A 15,290-nucleotide genomic window follows, 5' to 3' on the forward strand; every position below is an offset into this window, starting at 1 on the left:
GTGCTTGGGTTGTGTCCCCATCAGAATACCTTTCTTACCACTTTCACATCTTCAATTGTTCCTCTAGAGGCGTTGATAGCACTAAAACTAGCTTTGATTCTCTTGTCATATTTTGCAATGTTTTCATCCTCTCACATTTTCATCTAATCAAACTAACCTCTTAAGCTTTCAACCTTGTCTATTTTTATGTTATCATCACCTCCATAGAGATCCTTCAGTTTGGTCCACATGTCATGAGTAGTAGCACATCCCTCATCAAACTCGGCATAGTTAAGAGCTGATGCAATGTCAATCATCATGATGTTATGGTTTGTCTTTTCAGCAATCTCCTCCACAATTAGTGTTTCAATAGGAGCCTTGTAAGAATTTTTGAAGTATTTCAGACCTAAATCACTGATGGTTTCCAAGTGCAACTTCATAAGTTCTTGCCATGCCTGGAAGTTATCTTTGTTTAGCCTAGGAATCTCTCTTCTGTAAGACATCCTAATCTTTAGCTTAGGTTCTTGAAACCTTCTCTGCAAGCACCAAGATGCTTTAATACCAATTATTGTAAATATAAGAAAAGTAACTAAGAGGGGAGGGGTGAATTAGTTACCACTAAAATAAATCCCAAATCCCTTAGATGTTAGTACATAACATAAACTTCACTAAATATACTGATGCACAACAAATACACAGGCACTTGGTTTACACTAGTAAATGTTGTAACTTGGTAAGCACTAAGATAGAAACTATAACTCAACAAATACTTAACATGAAAATCTTAAGATATTCTATGTGATTACCTTACTTAAATTAGTTTCATATACATAAAATAAATATCATGAACACATGTGACACCAAGATTTAATGTGGAAACCTAATTTGGGAAAAACCACCAATTGAAACTAGTTATTTATTTTCACTCTTGTCAAGTGAGCTCTATTAGGAGCCAACCCTATTAAAGGTTACAAAACACACTATTAGGTGTGACCATGTCAGAGGATTTAATCACCTTATTAGCAGTGGCCTTATTAGAGGTCTTTAGACACTTCAATCTAGAAATTCCACCTTGTTAGAGGATTTACAAATAGTTGTTAAGCCAACCCTATTAAGAGATTTAGATCACTACTACAATGGTTAGAGAGTAATAATGAGATGATCTAATTTTTGATGCAACTAAATTGTTGATTATAGATCTTAATTTAGGCTTGTATACTTGATCCTTTCTAATCAAATGTATCTTTGCAGCTCTAGAAGGATATTCTACTTATCCTTCTAATTCACTTCCTCTAAGCATCTTCAAATCTTCTATTCACTTGCACACATTCAATCCTCAAATTGACCTAATATTTATACCATACACATTATCAAGTCATCTTGAATACAACTTAGAATAATTAATATTCATCTACTTAGTTAGCTAGAACCAACAAATAAATCTACTAAACTCAATATTGCAAAATAAGAAAATCTTTCATTAGTTGACCTTGCTTGGTAGACACTAACTCGAAAACAATTTTCCTATGTTAACCATGTGAACTCAGTTAACACTACACCTTTACAAAGTTCCTTTGGTAACCAAGTAAGCTTAGTTAACACTAGTTCCATCCAAATTTTCCTTCATTAACTGAGTGAGCTTGGTTAACACTCAATTTTCTATGAACTTATCTTTGTATCCCAAGTGAACTCAGTAGCCATTGTCTTCTGAACTTGGAAAAATCTTGAATGCTTGGTTGAGATAGGAAACTATCTTCAATGCCTAGTTGAGATTGGCATATGCTGACTAGTAAATATATGAAATTTTGTGTAACATCAAAGATGATACACAATTGACCAGTTATTTTCAACAATTTGGCTAGTGGTAGTTACTGAAGAGGAAGCAAGTGTTGACTAAGATATACTTTGATTAGTTACTATTGGTGCACATGTAGGGACATGGGACATGGCTTGTGTGGATAGGTTAGGCCAAGATGCTAAGGCAGATTTGGATTTAACGAAGTGTATTTTCTTCTAGTCTCAGTAGCTTGGGCGTCATTTTCAATTTTCTCAAGTTCGTTGGCCAGATCCTCTCTTTCTTTCTTGCATTTCTCTAAATATAAGTCAATTTTAGACATAATAAGACTTTTAGATTTGTTAGAAAGAACTTGAGACTCATTAATCTATATCCCTACAACTTTCTGCTTTCCTTTATCAAGATTTCCATAGTTAGATCTATGACTTCTACCTTAATAGGCTTGTAAGGATGGATTTGGGAAATGATAGGTCCTTCCTTCTCTTGAAGAAGACTCTCTTGATCTTAAACTTTGGACCTCAATACTTCTACATCCCCAAAAAAATTGAATGTGATTTAGAAGATTTCTCTTCTCACTTCTTGTTTTGTTCCTACAAGGCAACAATCAGTAGTAAATTTGGACTCAATTTTTGATGAATTTTAGTGGAAATTTTAACTCAGGTTGGTTAAAATTTTGACCAAGTAGTTTGTGGCAATTTTGATGAATACATTCATCAAAAAGTCTTTGTCTCTGGTCACTCTGATTTGCCATTTTTGGTCAACATTTTGACCAAATATTAGTAGAAAAATTTCAAGAATTGGTCAAAATTTCTACCAATTTTTCATCAAAAACTTTCAAGAATTAGTGGAAATTTTGACCAGATATTGGTAGAAAATTTTCAAGAATTAGTCAAAATTTCTACCACTTTTTAGTCAAAAACTTTCAAGAATTGGTGGAAATTTTAACCAGATATTGGTAGAAAAATTTCAGGAATTGGTCAAAATTTCCACCACTTTTGGTTGAAAACTTTCAAGAATTGGTGGAAATTTTGACCAAATATTGGTAGAAAAATTTCAAGAATTGGTCAAAATTTCAACCAATTGTTGGTGGAAAACCATGAGGATATGGTCAAAATTTTGAACAAACTATGAGGTTTGAAAAAAAAATAGAGCGAGTGAATCCTCCAACAAATGCCTACTCATGGACTCTCTTATATCATCTTCTTGGACCAACACAATTTTGGAAGAGGCTTGGCAATGGTTGCCATTGTATAGCATGTCTATTTAGCAATTTTGAAGTTGATCTAATGGTGAGCCCTTGTCTAGCATTAAGGTTTCACATGAAGATCTTCCATGACAGCAAAGTTTTAGCATAAATGTAATCTCAATCCTTCTTCACATGAAGGGGATATTCACAATTTCCAAGTCTCAACAACTAAACTAGTAGTACAAATTAAGAAAAATAAACATACTAAAGATCAACTTAAAGAACATGTAAGAGTCTTGATTTCTTCTCTCAAATCTATGATAAACAATTCAACTCAGCCATTGAACACAGTAGATAATTATTTTGACCTCAATTCAAAGAGCAATAAGGATATTACTAGAAAGATCTACAAATAGTAGTCCTATGGAAAAGTAGCAAAATAATCAAAGAAATAATAACAAATAGCCTTAAATTTATTGGGGAAGGAAAAGGATATATAGTGAAATTGATATTATTGATATTAAGAGAACGAAGGTCAAAGAAAAGATAGAAAAAATAAAAAGGAATCTATATGAATTAAAGTTCATGAAGACTTCAAAGAAATGACTGCAATAAGTAATGATACACATGTTGCTAAAAAAGTTTTTTTGAATGCTAATGAGAACATATGCCACCAATGGTAAAATAAGTACAGTATGCAAGATGCTTGGACTCAAATAGGATGTTTTAGAGAAAACTAAATTTCCAATACATTTCCAAGAGTTGATGTACAACCATGAATAGCCAAAAAGTGTGGGTTAAAGTAGTATTTTTCTGAATTCTAAACAATGCATGACCTATTCATAGTAGAGCTGGGCATATGCCTTCCACAATCGCATCATAATACTCCAAATTCTACAATGTATGTTTCTCTAAGAATGATCTATAATGTTGAGACCCTTCAATATCATTGTTGAAGATTAGTTACTACTATTGTCCTACTGTTATGATACTATTGTCACTTATAGTTTAGGGAACATCCACCAGATGCTCCTATGAAGACAGGCTTCATAGGGATTTCATAAAGTTGTTCATAGCTACAATGTCATTGAAAATTGGAAGGTTTGAAAAGATTGGAGTGGCAGATGCATTTGAACTCACGTAGCTCAAAATGGAAATTGTTATGTTGTTGTCAATATTTGATTCAGATTGAGTAGTGTATACTTTGGCAGCCATGTAGTATTTGGCTTTTTCTTGATTAACTATGAGAATTACATCTAGAGTTTGACTAGATGTTAACATTAGAGTGTCCATTGTGTATGGCTTTGTGTAGGAGGCATCCACCGATACCACCATGAGATTGTGTGATGCAACCTTGAAAAAGAGGTGATTATTGACTACAACATTGACAATACAAAGAAGATATGTTTTTCCTTGTTGTATAGTGAACCTTGTTGGTCCTAGATACATCAAATTTCATTTCTCACTATGTTGATTTTGTTTAGTTAGAAATGGATAAATTGTTTAGAATTAGCTATTTTTAAATCTATTGAGCTATACCCAATTGAATCTAAAGCCAATGAAAAAAAAACTCTTAAAGATAAATAGATGTATATGATTTTAAACTTTTAATGGATTTATATGATTTTAAAAAACAAACCTCTATTGAAGAAAAGAGACATGCAAGTCATTATGAAAAGGATTTAGATAGTTCATTGATTTACCATATAAGTAAAATAGGAGGATCATCACACTAAGTTCAACAAACAAACTAATAATAAAATTGTTTATCATAATGGACTATAGTGTACTCAATATAATATTTCTACAAAGCATGCATCCCTAAAGTAATTTTCACAACAGATCAAAACTTAAGGAAACTTGACAAATTAACTAATGTTGATGTTTAACTCTTGAAATGGAGTAGTGCAAGATGAATTTATAAGAAATGGAGAAAAAATAATTACAAACCTCTTGGTGCCTGATGTTTTCTTCATCCTCAGCATCATTTTGCTCCTTTGACAACTTCATAATCTCATCCAAAAAAATTTGCTCCAGTAATTCTAGTGTCTAAGGTAGAGATTCTTGATAGCCAGCATTGATTTGTTACTCATGTTTAGATCCTTTGACATCTTTGACATTTGGTTTTTCTAGCTATCTTTTAGAATCTAGCATTTGACCTAGATAGAAGGGGCTAACTGATTCAACACTTGTAGAAGCATGTTTCCACTACTTGGATCTATAGGACTCGGACCTATAATATATGCACTTAGAAAGGTGTCAAACTTACATGCCTGATCCACTTTATCAAATTACAAAGGTAATTACTCTTTTTACAATCTAATTCTTCTAAATTAATTATGAATATTTTCCATGCATAAAAAATAGTCTAATATCCAAATTCATTTTAGTCATTTAGACCTATTTCCAAAATTAGCGTCTGAAAGAAGTGAAACTAGATGTAACTTTAAGCAATGCAGATGAAATTCAAAATTACAATATTTTTTTGACAACCTATACAATGTTTTCATCATCAATAAGGTTAATAATTTTTCTTCTCTATTGTGGAATAAAATACACGTGATATACTCTAGGAGCATTTTCTAATCAATATCTAATATTACATGAATAGAAAATGAAACAATTTTGCATAGCCCATGGAAATTAGTAATTACAATGACAATGGAAATATCTACTTCATGGTACAAAACTCAAGGCCGTAAATCTTAAGCCTAAATCAACAACCAAAGTTAGTCATCAGAGTAGTATTTTGATAGATGTTTTATAAAGAGGGCAATGAACAAATAAATCGAGTATAATTTAATTGTCTAAATCATTGATTTATGAATAAATGAAGCTATGAAACTAGGTATTATATAAGAGCCAAGGAATGGATTGTATTGGTGTATAAATATAATGATAAAGTTGTTGTTTTTTATGGAGCTCAAATTCTTACAAACTTAACTATGTCATCATTTTCAGACTTGTCTTAAGTCCATACAATCACAATACTATTCCTGATCTATAATGTTTAACTTGTAATCAAAGAGCTGTGACAGCTATTCTTCTTGGGAAAATCTTGTATGGAATTGGATAAGATGTGTTTGATAGATAAAGGTTTTCAGTATCTCCAATTAGTAAAAGAGGATTTTAGTTCTTGAAAAAGATAGCAAAAAAGTGCATTTAATATTTGATGAAAGAAAAGCTATATACAAAATACATGTTGTTAACATGGATGGGAAGTGATATACCACTTTGAATGTGCCTGCTCAGTTGGTCTTTACAACGCTTGCTATGCCATATGATACAAAAAAGGAAATAAGCTACTAATATCATGCCAATAGACACACCAATGGAAATCCCCATAATCACCTACTTGGATTGAGTACTCATTTCCCTAATAAGATCTAGGCTGTAGAAAACATAGAACTTAAGCAAATCTTAAATCTTCTTGTGACTTGTAATAAGAACAAAAACTAATAACATGACCAAGATTAATATATAGCATTTCATAATATCTAAAATAATTAGGACTCAGTGCATGTACAATTACTTGACAATCAATAATTAATAACTCAAATAGCTAAGAAGATATCATGAAAGTGACTATTTCCTTTCCATCAAACAAGCTAAAACAAATTGAAACTATCTAAATAATAATATCAGATTTCCACAATCCATTGAAGATTATGAAGTTTTCTTCTAAATTCAATTGTGTATATTTTTTAGCATCGTAACTATCTAAAAATACACACAATTGAATCTAGAAGTGAACTTCATTACTATCTAAATAATTAAAGGTTAAATTATTAACTGAAATCATCCATTTCAGTTGCCACTATTAATTTCAAACAAGGTCACTATTTAGACCATTGATAATTGTAAATTTGTTAAGTGCAATAAATAATGATTTTAAATTTTACATAATAACTATTTTGGTAGAAAAGTCTTCCAAATTGTGGATAGACATTGCTAGAAATGGGTACCCAAATCCCAAAGACTCAAAAACATAGTGAGTCAATCTTGGAAACAAAAAAGGCCCTGGAAAATTGGATCCATATGCAAGAAACTCGTTGTAATACATGAGATTTGTGCAAGACATTTTCTTAAAAACCTACCTCTAAGTGATAGTCAGACTTCTAGATAGCAATCATGTTAAAGACTATTTAAAACATGCAGTATTGTGACTAACTGTCCCTACATTTGTATACCAGAGAATCTGGAAAAAAATCCCATTTTGAGCAAAAAATGGCAAGCCAATTAATTTAAAAATCAATGTAGTAGGTTGCATCACTTATTTGACAATACACCAGTAAGAAACCATAAGAAATTACAAACCGGTTGAAAATCCTTTTTTGTAACAATGTAGTGAATTTGAGATTGACTAGAATAGTACACTTCACAAGGAAACTAATTCTTAATTTTCAAGATTCAAGGAAGGCACAATCCACTTTGATTTACACACTCAAAAAATAAAGAAATGATTTTGGAAGGTCAATATGTATAAACACCCAAATGTCAAAACACATAACAACAATTCTCATACCAACAATTACTTATAGAACTAACTCTACATTAAGAGAAATCTGCATTTATCATTCAAACCATAATAAAGCATTTTTGAATCCTAAGATATTCGATTTTGAAATTCAATTTTACTTTTGAAACAAAGTTAATGGATCTCAAAGAGAGATTCTTATCTAGTATATTTGTCAATGCATGCATCTTGAGTGCACATAAATAACTACACAACTTTCAATGCACATTGTAGAAAATCTAGTACAAGAACTACATTATAAAATTGAATATGAGTGCTAGAAGTTAACAAAATTTTCATTTTTATAGTCAAATAGTTGCTAAAATTCTAAAAAATCATAAATCTAATTTATTACAACATTAATCTCTGCATTTCAAACAACATTTTTAGAATATCTATTGCTACACTAAGCATAGCCACATAGCCAAGTAGCACCTATATTTGCACTAGCATGACTTATATCAATATTAAATTTTAATAAAAAGAGAAATCAATTACATTTTCTAGTCATTGAGAAAATTCTAGATGTGTTATTCAAACAACTTTGCTCCATTTAAAGCTTACAGATATTATCAATGGCATGTACTTTATTGTGAAGTAAGGCTAAGCCTTGTTTTGACTTTAGTTGTTGTCAATACTCATCACAAGAGAAGTAGATACCTAAGTACCACTCCATTTATTATACCAATATGTTACAAAAAGTAAAATCCATCTTTTGACATCAGCATGTCCACTAAACATTGAATAAGCTATAGGAGAAAATATCATGCAACTCGTTGGCCTCTGAGACAGAGAGTGACTAGCCTAAAAGTTCCCATGAATGCATAATGAGTTCATTTATTTGGTTGGAATTTGAGAACATTTTTTCTTTAGGAGGACCTACAATGGTCATTTGCAATGTATGAGAAAAATTTGCTCAAGCAACAAAAAGTTGCTCAGCAACATTTCTCTTTTTGTTTCCTAACTTTGGTAAGAGGATAAAAACAACCCTAATCAAACACAAAAACCAAGGAGAAGGCTATAGATGTCTTAGGGAACCCTAATGCAAGCATTGGTAAATACCATTGTATGGCTATAGTATGGAATAGTAGACTATGTCTAGAATTGCAATGATAGTTACTAGTTTTTATTAAGTTTTGAAGTGAATAGAGAAGTGTTTGTGGATTTTTTTGGACAGAATAGCATGTATAGTGTTAATTCTTGCTTTTGCAAGCATTAAATTAGGTCTTTTAAAGTTTTTCAAGTGCCTTTTTTAATTCTTTCTAAGTAGACTGTGCTCTATCAGTTTTGGAGAGCTTATAAATATGGGGCTATAGATCTTGTTTCCACCTTGGGCACACCATGGTAATTTGGAATCTAGGACTATAGATCCTAATCTATAAATATGTGCAAGGAGGGGCCTAGAAAAAAAGTGCAAGCATTTCTTTGATCTTTCCCTAGGCGAATATACTAGTATCTGACTAGGAGTGGATAATAACAGAATAGCTCTAAAAGGCAGAGGAGTGGATTTCATGAAAATTCTTTTGGAGGGGTTCAAGAAGGGTGTTAGGAGGTGTGATTATGTGAGGTAGAAGTCTTGAAAGGCTTTGGAAAGTGTTGTGGAAGGGTAGGACAACAATGTGTCTATGAAAACTTTAAAACCCTCATTATTGGCCAAAATGTTGTATAGCCTATTGAAGGCTTGAGACCCCAAAAATCCCTGAGAATGGGTCATTTATAACAATTTTTCTTATTACTAGTTGTGTTGAATCCTTGAAAGAAATAAGGTAAAATCCCTACAAATCTGTAAGGAGACCTAATTGGGGCTCCTCTAGTAGCCCTGTTTGTGAAGAAACCCTTCAATTAGGTATTAACCCATCCTTGCCATCATTTTAGTTATGTTGAATAGGTTTTAAAACCACTCTAAAACTTGTAATAGTCCCCATTGAAGTTTGGGAAAGGTGTAGGACCCTAGAAGACCTTTATAAGCCTTTTAGGGAATTAGGTGCTAAAGAACAAGCTTGGAATGCTAGAAGGTTGGAAAAGTTAACTTCGTGGGAAGGTTAAGGTAGGTTAGGGGATCCTTGGAAGAGTAAGGAATCATTGAGACCATTAGTGGTTTCAAAAGAACACTTAGATCCTAGTTGAAGAAGGTGTGTGAGATCCATGGGCTAATTTTAGAAACCATAGAAAATGAACATGAATTATGTTCAAGTAAGATCATTCTATTGAATTCTATAAACATATATGAAAACCTAGAAAGGTATTTAAAATTAGATACAAAAGTAACAAATAAAACTAAACATACCCTAGTAATGTTATCAAATGAAGGCTACCTTTAAACATCACATACTCACACACTACTTTCTCTGCTACTGTCTTTGAATAGCAATACCAATTCTGAGCACCAAAAGAGATAGAGGATAAATTAGTTTAATAAAGTTGGAATATGGAGATAAGTTTACAAGTCTTTCCATGGTATACAAAAACAAAGTAAATGGGTTACCTTGGCTTGGATGCAGTAATGAAGGTTTCTTGAGTAGTCCTCATCCACTATGGTTTGCGGATTTCTTATGGTGTCAAGGTTATTCAGAGCAACTATCAAATGACTACTACAAACTAGAACACTAAGGAGGTCTATAATTACCTAATTACAAAATAAATAAGACCAAAGACAAGCATCTATTTGAAATAAGGACTATTTGTATGGTGGCTTGTGCATTGCAACACCATCTATTGTCATATGAGAGTTATGGTAGGGGAGAAATAGATGCATTTAAAAAAATAAAAGGATAGGATAGGAACAACTTACTGACAAGATGGAGGCTTCCATTATCAATATTGTGAATAATACAATATTGAATATGCAAAAAGTGGTGAAAATGTCACTTATTGGGATGAGAAGATGAGAGGTAGATGGATTTGGGTTTTGCAATTCCTTGGTATGTTAGTTTGAGCTTCACTTGGTTTTGAGAATACTATAATATTCTCTACTTAACAAGGCCAACCATGTGAAGGTGGAAGCTCATTTGGCCTCACCTCCCTCGCCCTAACATCAATATAAATTACCCATTATCATCTAATTGTATACTTCTTCATTCATTCATTCATTCATTTATGAACTATAACATCTAATCAATACAATCACATAACATTCATTAATATGTTATAAAATTCATTAATACACAATACTAATCAAGAATTCATTAACACATAAAAATATTCATTAACATAAAATAAAAATCAATATTAATACACAACATTCATAGATAATTACTTTAAAAAAAGTTCTTTCATTATCCAACAAGGTTTATCAAAGAGTATTTTTAAAACATCATTTCTTCTTTTTTTTTTTCTTAGATCTATTAAGAAAAAGGTTGATAGGAGCATCAATATCTTCCTCATTGTCCTCCTCTTGTGGCACATGTAATGACAAATTATGGTGGCTCCTCCTCTTTGGAGGAGCAGGAGGCTGCTGGACTAAAGGGGGCTCTGTTGCAAGAACAAGTAAATGAGTTAAATTGGCATACTCTTTTTCTTTTTCTAACTGTTACAAGTATATAATTAAGTACTAGTACAAAATAACATGCATTTTTCTTACCTGATAATGCCACATCATGTACATTAACATTTTGATCCACCGCCACATCAACATACTGAACACTTGGAACATGCTTCACTCCTTCACCATGATGTTCAACATGCTCTAAACTATTAAACAAAAGGATACACATAAAATTGCAATTGAAGATGTTAAATTGTATTCATAATTGCATAATTAATTTCCAATAGCAAATTAATACCTCTACCACTATAATGCACATCATGGCCTTCATCACAAGCAAGTTCTATGATAGGATATGAAGGCTGCAATAAAATGTTATGTGCATTCTTATGTAGTCAATTTATGTTCAAAATTAACACCAAAAAATAATTTTCTCAACTATTCAATTTCATTTACTTTTCATCTGACCAATTTACATGTGTCTCATTTGGTGCACCAGATTCTTGGGCAAGGCTTTCAGATTCTTGGTGTAGGCGTGCAACCATGACTTTATAGCCTTCCTTCAAGGCGATTTTTCTATCTTCAGTTGTGAGCTCCACATTAAATTATGTGCCCTATATTTTTTGCTTATTATTGTTATTTTTCCATGTATGGTTTCATTAAACAAATTTTTTTGCAACATTATATGAAAATATATATATGAAATTTCATTGATGCTACTTACAAGTCGAGAATGAAGATTCATATAGCCATGAGAGCCAAGATTGTGTTGGCCAATCTTTTCTAGTCTCACTTTTGTAGCCACAAATGTGTCCTACAGTCTATGAATAGTTTCAAACATGTTAGATTATATATTTAAAAAGATCACTAGTTAGTGCATGATTACAATGTACTTAATACTATCATGACATACTTGCTTTTCCCTTGTGCTGGTTCATTTACTGTATTTTCACATAGCCTTTTCTCCTTTTCATCTTCTATTATTTCATTCCACTCCATTAGTGGAATATAGGAGGATGATCATACTTTGGGTTATCCTTAAGACCCCTTCTATATTGATCACTCACAGTCTTTATATGCCTTGATGCTCTTTTCAGAAGTAGGGTGGCATCAAAAAAAAAAATTTCCAAATAGGTCCTCAAAAGATGTAAATAGTTAATTTTTTAGTTCAAAAGCCTATAAATTCCACCTTTAAAAAAAATTTAAATTGTTAGATCAATAACTTTAATATAGTACAATAAATGGAAGAAAATAAAAATTAGGTATCAATGATATAAAACTACGTACCTTTTACGTATGGTGGATCCAAATAGCCTCAATATCATATCAAAAATATGGTAAAAAAAAACATTATTACCTACAAAAATATAAAAGGGTTATCAATCCAAAATGAGTTATGTATAAGTAAACTAAATTTACACTTTAAATAATAACAATTTTAAAGCACCTAGAAGCTTTCATAATTTTAATGAAAACATAGTTTTCTTGTTCAGCAACAATGTCCCTTCAAATGAACCAGTACTAGTCACATGGACTGCTCTAGGAAATGGATAAGATTCAATAGAGCTAGTCTCTGTTTCTCTATCAATTGAAGGTCTATCTATTATTACACAAAATAGGTACATGAGTACAAAATCCACCCAACAAAAAAACAATGCATGATTAGCACATTACACAATATAGCAAAACAAGGTTTTACCATTTGTAGTGGGCATAGATGAGGATGTTTGCATGCTCCTTGTTGCTAATAATGTACAAGGAAATATTGGACCACTGACTGAAGGAGGCATCCGCACTTCAACATGAGCTAAAGAATACAATATTGTTAGCAAAGACATTTGCAATGGATAAAGATCAATTGGAATACTAGCTAGAAGCATCCAAAAAAAAGTTAAGTGTTATAATGTTGATGAAAACAAACAAACAAAGTGTTACTTATACAAAGGTTGTGTGCTACAACCCTCACCATGTTCACCACATGATGTCACAACTATCACATGTTTCTGAACAAGAATACATAATATTTTAGATCATGATCCATAAGATACTATAAAATATTATCATATATTGAACTTCTATTATTATTTTAGATTAATTACTACTTACCTTCAAAGATTAGACCTTACGGTCCAATTCTTTTTTTAGTGCCTCTTTCTCCTCGCTTATGTCATGCTCAATGATAATGTTAACAATTTCATTAATGTATCTTTGTTTGAATTGTTGGGCCATGAATATAGGGTCAGCAATAAGGGTGATGTCATGTAGAAATGATGCTCGTATTTCATATCACATTTGATCTGTTGTCATTCTAGCTTTTTCCTATCATTTGTGACATCAATATCAGTAAAATTTCATCAAAATAACTCCAAATCCATAAAGAAAAGAACATAATAATACAACATTTGTTTCTATATAACAATAAAAATTACAATAATTAATGTTTACCTTCATTGAAGGTGTGTGAGATGGTGCATCACTGCATGTGTGTGGTGGTCTACCCAGGTTGCCCTATGAAAAAGATTACTAATTCTTAGAAATCAGCAGTGAAATGAAAGTATTTGACATGTTGTACTTAATGTTTGTATCTGCACATATGGTTTTGAAAGAAAAATTTGGTGTAACTAATGTGTATATCTACAAAATTCAAAATCAATAAAATTTCATCAAAATAACTCCAAAGCCATAATGAAAAGAACATAATAATACAACAATTATTTCCATATAACAATAAAAATTACAATAATTAATGTTTACCTCTACTGAAGGTGTGTGAGATGGTGCATCCCTGCCTGTGTGTGGTGGTCTACCCATGTTGCCCTATGAAAAAGATTAGTAAATCTTAGAAATCAGCAACAAAATGAAAGTATTTGACATGTTGTACTTAATGTTTGTATTTGCACATATGATTTTGAAAGAACATAATAATAGACATTTTTTTATATATAATTTGAACAATTACAATAATTAAGTTTACCTCCATTGAAGAAGGTGTGTGAGATGGTGCATCCCCACCCGTGTGACATGGTGGTCTATCCATGTCGCCCTATGAAAAAGATTAGTAATTCTTAGCAATTAGCAATGAAATGAAAGTAATAGACTTACCAAAAAAAAAATTAATAATAAAGTAGATTGTATATGTAAATCATTTATCTTAAGTTAGCCAAAAATTTGGTGTAACTAATATGTATATCTAAAAAAATATTTGACATGTTCTACTTAATGTTTATATCTGCACATATGGTTTTGAAAGAAAATTTTGGTCATACATGACCACATCATACTTGACATTGATTGTACTTGGACAAAAATTTCATTGATCATCATCTTCATCCATGTCATCATCATCATTATCATCACCATCATCATACTTGTCACTTTGATCATCATCATCACCACCACCATCTTCATTGTCATCATCATCATCTTCATCACCATCATCATCATTACCATCATTGCCATGATCATCATGATCTTCATCAAAATGATCATGATCATCATCATTGTCATCATCACCATTACCATCAACATGACCAAAATCATCACCATCTTCTTCTTCATCATTGGATAATAGTCCTTTGAGATAATCATTTACTTCATATTGTGCTTCTTTAGTATCTTCTTCTCCTATCACATTATACTTTATCAGCCTTCCTCTTGGATCATGTCTAACAACAAATGACCAACTTGGTTTGTGTGGAATGCTAAAGTAAAACACTTGCTCACATTGGCTTGGAAGAACATAGGGCTCATCTTCGACTGGCTCAAATGACCTTGTATTAATCATTTTAAATCCACTATCATGTTCAATAACAATCCTATCAGGATCATTTTGATTCAATTGTGGCTTGTACCATTTGATGAAAAATAGAACTAGTTTGAATGAATTAAAGTCACACTCAAGTATATCATCCAAAATGTCATAGTATCAATTTTCAGATTGTTGAGGATGTATGTCAGTTCTAGATGAAATATTGGTGACTACGAAGACAACACTTATCTTGGAATACATTTTCTTCATTTTGTTTGACTTTTTTATGTAAAATTTATGGTCATGGTACTACATAGCTTTGTGGTGTTTGACCTACAATTATTCAAACATGTCAAGATTATTTGCATCAATCTGTGAGTTGATACTAAACATATGGCTCATGACTAGTAATATTTTGCGTACCATTGTATCTCTTAAGCCATATATCAAATCAAGTACCATTGGTGTAACATTGGGATCTCCATTACAATGAGCTTCTTTAACCAATGATGCAACACCTTCTCATGTTAATGAGTGACCATTTTCTTGAGACTATTCAATCTATACCATCATCCAATCAAG

The sequence above is a fragment of the Cupressus sempervirens genome, chromosome 11, assembly GCF_028749045.1.
Source record: "Cupressus sempervirens isolate cs-2001-9-10 chromosome 11, ASM2874904v1, whole genome shotgun sequence".
NCBI classification, from domain to species: Eukaryota; Viridiplantae; Streptophyta; class Pinopsida; order Cupressales; family Cupressaceae; genus Cupressus; species Cupressus sempervirens.